Raw genomic sequence first — 9,563 nt, 5'->3', positions numbered from 1 at the left:
GCAGTCTTTTTTAAGGACTGGCACTGCATCAGGAAGGGATTAGAAAAAAATTGCTCTAAAAAATTTATCTGCTTCAACCAGGAACCAAGTCAGGATAAGCAAAAGTCTTTATTCTTGGTCTCTAGAGGCAGAAGCCAAGGGGGAATGGACGCGAAGGATTTCTGCCATCTCACTTCCTTGTCTCTCTGGCTGAAGTGACCCTGGCTAGTCTCCCTGCACCTCCTAGTCCCTCCCACAATTCTCTGTATACACCAAACAACTGGGCCAGCACAGGATAGTGGGAAGGGCCATTCTCCAAGCATATTCTTAGAGTATCATCCAATCAGTAATGAGCCTCAAGTGCTCGATTGTCTGACCCCAGTGCATTGACGCAAGAGTTTCAGCCCTTTACACTGATGGAGCTTCATTTATGAGTGATAAGGACATGATCTCAGAGGGATGGGCTGAACACTTCCATAATGTTCTTAACAGATCATCATGAATTAATACTCATATTGAAGTCAATTACTCTCAAGTCAAATTTCCAACTGGAGAAGAGGTTTTGAATGCCATTAGGTATCCCTCAGGTGGTAAAGTGTCTGGTGCTGATTCCATTCCAGCACATATATTCAAGGCAGGGAGTCCACCACTCATACAAAAGCAACTGAAACCTTCTAGGTCATAAGGGAAAAAGAGGTAATCCAGGAGATTAAGGACATCTCCACCGTCTATCTCTATAAATGTAAAGGGTTTATAGGTTGATCCTTCACCTGGAAAAAGAGAATCTACCCAAGAGACAGTGTGACTTCAGAAAAACTAAGTAATTGTTAATTTGATGTTTAGTGTCCAACAACTCCAGGAGAAATGCTAAGAGCAGAGCAGAGGTCTATATACAATATTCATCAATCTGACCAAAATCTTTGATACTATAATCCGTGAAGGACTGCAAAAATCATGGATTTTTGGTTGCCCGGAGAAATTCACCAGTGTTGTACATCAATTTCATGGTGCATGTTTACTAGTTAATGGTTCTGGTTAGTGGACAATGCTCTTGCACTTTTCTCATCATCATTGGAGTGAAGCACAATTATATGCTTGCTCCCATGCTTTTTAGCATATTGTCCTACACCTTCAACAAGAATAAAAACAGCACCAAGGTCAGCTACCACACTAATGAAAAATTATTTAATTTGAAATGACTACAAGTGCAATCTGGACTTATGCCCAAAAAGTTATCAAACTGTGCATACCCTTTGATCCAGCAGTGCTACTACTGGGCTTATATCCCAAAGAAATACTAAAGAAGGGAAAGGGACCTGTATGCGCCAAAATGTTTGTGGCAGCTCTTTTCATAGTGACCAGAAATGGTTGAGTAAATTGTGGTATATGAAGGTTATGGAATATTATTGCTCTGTAAGAAATGACCAGCAGGAGGAATACAGAGAGGCTTGGAGAGACTTACATCAACTGATGCTGAGTGAAACGAGCAGAACCAGGAGATCACTATACACATCAACAACAATACTGTATAGAATGTATTCTGATGGAAGTGGATCTCTTCAACAAAGAGAGAAACAACTACACCCAGAGAAGGAACACTGGGAATTGAATGTAAACTATTAGCACTACTGTCTATCTACCCAGATTACTTATACCTTCAGAATCTAATACTTAATGTGCAACAAGAAAATGGGATTTACACACATATATTGTATCTAGGTTATACTATAACACATGTAATATGTATGGGATTGCCTGTCATCTAGGGGAGGAAGTAGAGGGAGGGAGGGGAAAATTTGGAAAAATGAATACAAGGGATAATGTTATTAAAAAAATTTACTTATGCATATGTACTGTCAAAAAAATTTATAATTATAAAATTAATAAAAAAAAAAACAAAGAGAAGATCTAATTCAGTTCCAATTGATCAATGATGGACAGAATTAGCTACACTCAGAGAAGGAACACTGGGAAATGAGTGTAAACTGTTTGCATTTTTGTTTTTCTTCCCAGGTTATTTCTACTTTCTGAATACAATTCTTTCTGTGCAACAAAAAAAAATCGGTTCTGCACACATATATTGTATCCAGGATATACTATAACATATTTAACATGTATAAGACTGCTTGCTATCTATGGGAGGGGGTGCAGGGAAGGAGGGGAAAATTCAGAACAGAAGGGAGTGCAAGGGGTAATGTTGTAAAAAATTACCCATGCATATGTACTGTCAAAAAAAAAAGTTATAATTATAAAATTAATTTTAAAAAAAGAAATGACTACAAGTCAAGATTAATGTGGAGCGAGAGGTAGTGTATGTATTTTTGTCTGCAGATGATTGTGTATCTAATGTTGGTTCCAAGATGAGGTGCAACAGAGCATGGATCAATTCTTCCCACTTGTGCTAATTTTAGCCTGACAATTAACACCAAGAATACACAGGTTCTCCACCAGCCAGCACCAATTCCATATTTCCTTTCTCCATCTCCCTGCTTCTCTTCCTAGCAGGAGTTGGATTCCTCTCTGATTCTCTTTCTTAGACTCAGGGAACATAATTTTAAGTCTCTTGGAAGTATGGCTTGTCATTCTTCAACCTATAACTATTATTTCTTTTCTGATCCACTCAAGGAATTAATTTGTATTTCATAAAAGATCATCTGATAGCATAATATTTATATTAATATTTCACTGCCCTTTTTCTGGGATTATCTGTTAAGTTTTCAGCGACAATTCCCTTATATAATAACACCCATCTCCTTTAAAATATGATATAAAAGTATCCCTTTTAAATGTTGAAGGTCTTTTCCTGTGTTGGCTGTGGGTTAAAAGTAAAATATCAGTTTCTAGTCAATTAATTGTAATAAAGACATTTTAAACAGTCATAGAATCAGAAAAAGACCTTATAACGTGGAGAGTTAGAAAGGAACTGGAAACAAAATAGATGCCTGTTAATTGGGAAATAGATAGATAAACGATGGTACATGTATGCCATGGAATATTACTGTTATAAGAAACATGGAAAGATCTGTGTAAACTGATATAGAGTGAAGTAAGCAAACCCAAAAAAACAATACATACAGTATCTATAACAATGTAAATGAAAAGACCTGTAGCATACCAATATTTTAACATAATTACAAAGCTAAATTTATCAAGGTGGGAGATCTAGAAGTATTCTATATTGCATATATTCAGATATTTCTAATGTATTAATCAGTTATGCTGATTTTTTTCTCTTTTAAAAAATATTACTTGTTATATGAAATGGTTGTTAGTGAGATAGGGGTGGGAGGAAGATACTGGATTTACCATGATGATATAATAAACAGAAGACAATAATAAAAATGTACTTAAAAAATAAGAAACATGGAATGTCACAGATAAGAAACTTTAGGTTTGGGGGTTTTCCAAGGCTGTCATTGTGTTGGGAGCAAAAGGAAAATCAAAGATAGATAAAATAAGGCCATTACTTGGATTAGCTGGAACTGTGACACTAGAGGACAAAAGAAAAGATATCTCTTCTAAGGTCCCTCTGATCTCTGAAATTCTGCGTTTTAAGGTCTCTCTTAGTTCTTGCTTTCTCCACCACACTGTGATCAAGTTTGGGCACAGGAGCATCTTCCTCCCTGCCTTAGCGTCCTGGCCTTCATTCCAGAATGTCCTTTCAGCTCTTGCCAAACTATCACTCCCTCATTCTGGCAACCTGATGGCCTTGGCTGATGAGCTGAAGAACAAAAATAGAAAGAAGTTCATTAAGTTACTGGGCAAACTCCTGTGTTCCCCCCTCACTGTCACCTCCAGCCCTTGACTATGCCAGATCCAGCTCCAGCAGCCATGGCCTTTCTTCCCCATATGTCAAACTCTGGGAAGTCCATCTTATTTCCTCTGCTCAGTTCCCTTGGGACAAAACTAGCAGCAATGGGGAAAGACTGAGGATGAGCAGATTTTAGCTGAATGTCAAAAAAAGGTTTCCCCAAACTTAGTAGGTTCTGGGGGCAGGGAATAGGAGCTACCTTGGAAAATAATAACTTCCTTTTACCTGAGGATCTAAGGGATGCAGAATGCTTTCCTCATCCTGACTCTGTGAACTTGGAAATATAGATATTATCGCCTCCTCTTAGAGACAAAGAAATAGAGCCAGTGGACTAAGGAATTGTCAATGTGTTCCCCTCATTTCTCCACTGTTTCCCCAATCACAGAAGTAAGGGGAGGTTGGATGACTACTTGTCAGAGAAGTTATAAATGATTCTGATGTGAGGGGAGATTGTAACGAACAAACTCTGTGCTCTCACCCAACACTGAAATGCTGGGATTTTATGAGTCACTTGTCTCCACCACCTTCCTGGGCCCTGGTATGGCAATGGACAACGTTGGAGCCCACCTGTGTGATTTCAATCGCCCTGATTAAGGGCTGCTGCTGGCTGCCTGAGATCCAGCTTACATTAGAGTCGAGGTATTAACCCCTTTCCTCTTTTTCTGTCTCTCTGGGTGTGTATCTCTCTGTCTCTGCCTTTGTCTCTCTATATCTCTGCTTTTCTCTCTCTCTCTTTTTTTTTTTTTTTTTGTCTCTCCCTTTCTCTTTCTCTCTCATTCACCCCTCGGCTGTTAGAATGTAAACTTTTCTTTTTTTTAATTTTATTTTTATTTATTTTTTTTATTTAGAATTTTTCCACAGTATATATGCATGAGTAAATTTTTAATAATATTATCCCTTGTATTCATTTTTCCAAATTATCCCCCCCTCCCTCCATTCCCTCCCCCGATGACAGGCAATCCCATACATTTTACATGTGTTACAATAAAACCTAGATACAATATATGTGTGTAAATCCCATTTTCTTGTTGCACATTAAGTATTAGATTCCGAAGGTATAAGTAACCTGGGTAGATAGACAGTAGTGCTAACAGTATACTAGAATGTAAACTTCTTAAGAGCAGGGACTATTTTTGATTTTTTCTCTGGATTCTCAGCAGTATCAGGCACCATATCTGGCATCCGAGGCATTTAATCAATGCTTGGTGATTATTTGCTCTTACCTTGTTGGTATCTTTTCCTAAACTTTCCACAAAAGATCCACCAAACTCCATAAAGGCTTTCTTTAAGATTCTTTACGTGTTTGCCAGACCAACACTCAGGCTGCCCATCAATAAGGTCCCACTGTCCCTAAATGTCTAACCTGCCTCCCTTTCTGGTCATCTGCTCATGGGGGAACTACCCCTGGCAAGCAAGTCATCCCTGGTAACAAGTTACTATTTCATGTGCATCACATCTCTCCATTCCCTTTGAGCAGCCCGCCATTTTGATTCTATGGTGATATTGCTCTCCCATGAGTCACAGCCATCATGGAACATCACTGGAAGAATATTCATGTTGTAAAAAATGAGTTTTGAGGATCGGCTTAGGATCATCAAAATCCCTGCACAATTTCCCCAATACAACTCAACTCGGGCAGGATGATGTACAAGGGAGAGATGGGGAGAATACCTTACTGAAGGGGAGCCTGGCAGACTGCATTTGCTGGACCAATTTAGCACAGTCATCAAGGAAATCTATGCATGTGGTGGCTCTCAAGGAATACGAGCAATCTGACAGATCTCTCTCCATCCCTACATCTGATCCAAAGAACGGCTATTATTAGGAAGTGTGAGAGAACACCATATCCTGATATGATCCTAAGGGAGAGGCTACAACACACTGGAGGTGACAGGTTAGTGATTTTCTGATCCCAATTTGGTCAAAAACTCACTGGGATTTGGGGCAACTCACTTTCCCCCACCCCCATAAAAACCAAAAACCTTTAAGCAGCTAAGTGGTTCAGTGGAAAGAGAACCAGACCTAGAGTTGAGATGACCTGAGTTCAAATACAGCCTCACATAATTGCCAGCTGTGTCACCCTGTACAAGTTATTTAAACTTTGTTTTATTAGCTGCAAAATGGGGATAATAACAGAACTGATTTAGAAGAGCTGTTGTTGGAAGGACCAAAAGAGATAATATTTATAACTGCTTAGCATTTAGTCGGACCTATATAAATGTTTCTTCCCTTCCTCTTTAGTTTCCTTGATTGTAAAACATATGGGTCAAGCAAGATGATTTGAAGTTTTAACATTTTATAATTCAGTTTTAGAAGTTGGCGCAATCTGGGATCATGGATCTTGGGCACCTCTGGGCCTGTAAATCCCTTTCCTCCTCTGCCGCCTCCTCCCCGTTCCCAGCTTTTTAGAATTTAGTGTCACTTAGGACAAAAGGTCTGGAAGTGGGAGGGACCCTAGAGGCCTTCTAATGCAGCCATATGTTTTACAAAAAAGGAAACTGAAGTCCAGTGAGTGGAAGTGGATCTTGCCCAAAGTTAACCAGGTAGGGAAGAATAGTGTAAAGAGCATTAAGCTTCAAATCCAGAGAAAGATATAAGATTTTAGGATCATAGGATAATATATTAAGAATTAGAAAGGACACTGTTGTCATCATTTTGTCGTGGATCATAGCACACCAGTACTGTCCAAAGCATTAACTTGGCAAAGATAGGGGAGCAGTTTGCCGTTTCCTTCTCAGGTAGAAGAGACATCAGGGGCCGCCGAGTCCAACTCCCTAATTGTACAGAAAAGGAAACTGAGGCTCAATGAGGGTGACCCAGCTAACAAGTGTCTAAGATGGGATTTGAACTCAGGTTTCCCTGACACAAAGCCTGGCACATCACACCGGCTCTTTCCAAATCCCACCTCTGACAGGAACCATGGGCAAATCACTTAAGACTTTAGAGTCTCAGCTTCTTCCCCTGTAATATTGAGGTAGAAATTCCTGTCAGGCTCTTGTGTACCTACCCTAAGGTGAAAAAGTATTAATAAAGCCCTAACAGAAGGGCTCTCCATGACCAATGTCATCCTTCCAAGGGCAGCCTCAAAGTCAAATCCCAGGCCTGCTCTTGGGGCCCACAGCCCCTGTTGGAAACTGATCTCAGGCATTCAAGAGGCAGAGCAGTCAGATGCTATAACGGGACTGATCGAACTCAGCAAGGTCTCCAGTTTCGGGAGGAACTATTCCCCCAGGCGGCTTACCCCCAACCCCTCCCTGGTGGGCAGCATCAAGTTCACCTCTGGCTCTCTGCCATGAGCCTGGGGCAGCCCAAGAGCCCTGCAGGGACCCAGCCTAACTGCCACTGCTGGCTGCCAAAAGGCCGGTTTCATGAACAGCCATTTGTCCAAAATCAACAAGCAACTTGCTGGGATGCTATTCCTGGCTCAGCAGATGGGAAAAACATCAGAGAAATGTTTTGACCAGCCCCAGGGTCTCTCTCCTCTCAACCCACTCTCCCCATTACCACCCATTCTACTGTAATGTGTGGGTTTTTGCACCTCTTCCCAAGGGCCAGGACCACCACATCTCTCCTCAGGGTTCTAGGGTATCCTGAGGTGTTAAGGGGCCATCTCTTCTTTAACGCCATTGGCTTGTGTTCTCCCATTTGTCCTGGACCAGCAACCAGCAACCCTGGGCCCACTTTGTTAGGATTACTAAGTGAGAACTGAGGTTGTCTGGACAGTGACAAGGTGAGAATTCAGGTTTTCTGGACAATTACAAGGTGAGAACTCAGGTTGACTTGATAGAGGGGGCAAGCTCATTGGCTGGGGTGGTTCTTCCCAGAAGCCCTTGCATTATCCCACGCCCATTCTCTGGGAGAATAAAAGAGAGGACTCTCAGAGATAGAGGAAGACTCTCTGCATTACATCAGGCCTGACGGGGCTCTCTGCAGGAAGGGAAGTCACTTCTAAGGACAAGAGTTAACAGCAACTGCCTGGAGACAACGGTTCACTACAGGAAGAAGAATCTGTCTTAAAGATTTGAGTAGACACAGCAGATCTCTTCCCAGAGAGCGATCCGGCAGCTTCTAGAGACGACAGCTCGCTACAATTGGCGTCCACACGTGGGGCAAGGACTTTTGCTTATCCTGACAAAAGGAGCTAGACCAGACCTTCGCACCACTTAATCACTTAACACTAATTAAAAGCAATATTAACTTCAAAGATACAGAAAGAACAAATATAAAAACATTTCCCCCAATACCTCAGAAATATAGCCTTTTGTTTTGTTTTTTGAGACAGTTGGAGTGAAGTGACAAACCTCAGGGTCACACACTTGATAAGTGTCTGAGGCCAGATTTGAACTCATGTCTCTTGATTCTAGGGCTGGTGCTCTATCTACTAGCATATAATCTTTTCCATAACATCTCAATCTCCGGAGAAGCAGACGTAAAACTTAGCTCAGTTTCTATAAAGTTTTGGTCCCATCAAGATCAGTCAGTTAGATGTTAAGCAAAACAAGCAGAAGAGGAGTACATTGTGCACAATAGCAGCAAGAATATGCAGTGACCAGCTATGAAAGACTTGGTTCTAGTGGCTGCCCACCCGTTGGAGAATGGCTGAAGAAGTTATGGGATATGAATGTTATGGAATATTATTGTTCTGTAAGAAATGATCAGCAGGATGATTTCAGAGAGGCCTGGAGAGACTTACATGAACTAATGCTGCGTGAAATGAGCAGAACCAGGAGATCATTGTACATGGCAACAGCAAGATTGTACAAGGATCAATTCTGATGGACGTGGCCCTCTTCAACAATGAGATGATTCAGATCAGTTCCAATGATCTTGTGATGATGAGAGCCATCTCCACCCAGAGAGAGGACTGTGGGGACTGAGTATGGACTACAACATAACATTCTCACTCTTTTTGTTGCTGTTTCCTCGCATTTTATTTTCTTTCTCATTTTTTTCCTTTTTGATCTGATTTTTCTTGTGCAGCACAATAATTGTATAAGTATGTATGCATATATTGGATTTAACAGATTTTTAACATATATTGGATTACTTGCCTTCTAGGGGAGGAGGTGAGGAGAAGGGGAGGGGAATTTGGAACACAAGGTTTTGCAAAGGTCAATGTTGAAAAATTATCCATGCACATGTTTTGAAGATAAAAAAACTTTAATTAAAAAAAAGAGAGAGACTTGGTTCTTCTCAGTAGGGTCTTTCTACCATTTTCAAGGCAGTGTAGTAAAGGACCTAACAGTCATTGTCAGGAATAAGGAATACATACATCACTACCATGCAAGACAGTTGATCACAAGAGTTTTGAAGATGCTATAAAGTCTTTCAGAAGGGGAAGAACACATTCAATCAAAAGAATCAGGGAGGATTTCATGCAGAAGATAGCATTTGTTCTGGGCTTGGTTCATGGTTAAAGGCATAGAGAGGGAAAAAAAAGAGCACCCAAAGAGACTAGATTGCCTGTAATATAGAATACATGAACAAGAATGCTGTGTAATAAGGCTGAAAAGGTGAGTTGTAATCGAATCACAGAGAACCTTGGCTAGGGCATTACAAGGACCATGGGCACCCTGCTTGATTATAGCTAGTGTTTAAACAAAGCCTTAAGGTTTGCCAAGCATTTTACAAATATATCTCATTTTGTCCTCACAACTACTGTAGGAGGGAGAGACAATTGTGATCCCCATTTTACAGTTGAGGAAACCAATTTGAATCAGCTCTTCCTGACTTCTAGTACTCTATCCACTGAACTACCTACCAGCTACCTCAT

This window comes from Sminthopsis crassicaudata, chromosome 4, assembly GCF_048593235.1.
Source record: "Sminthopsis crassicaudata isolate SCR6 chromosome 4, ASM4859323v1, whole genome shotgun sequence".
NCBI lineage: Eukaryota > Metazoa > Chordata > Mammalia > Dasyuromorphia > Dasyuridae > Sminthopsis > Sminthopsis crassicaudata.
Note: the sequence above shows the minus strand (reverse complement) of the source record.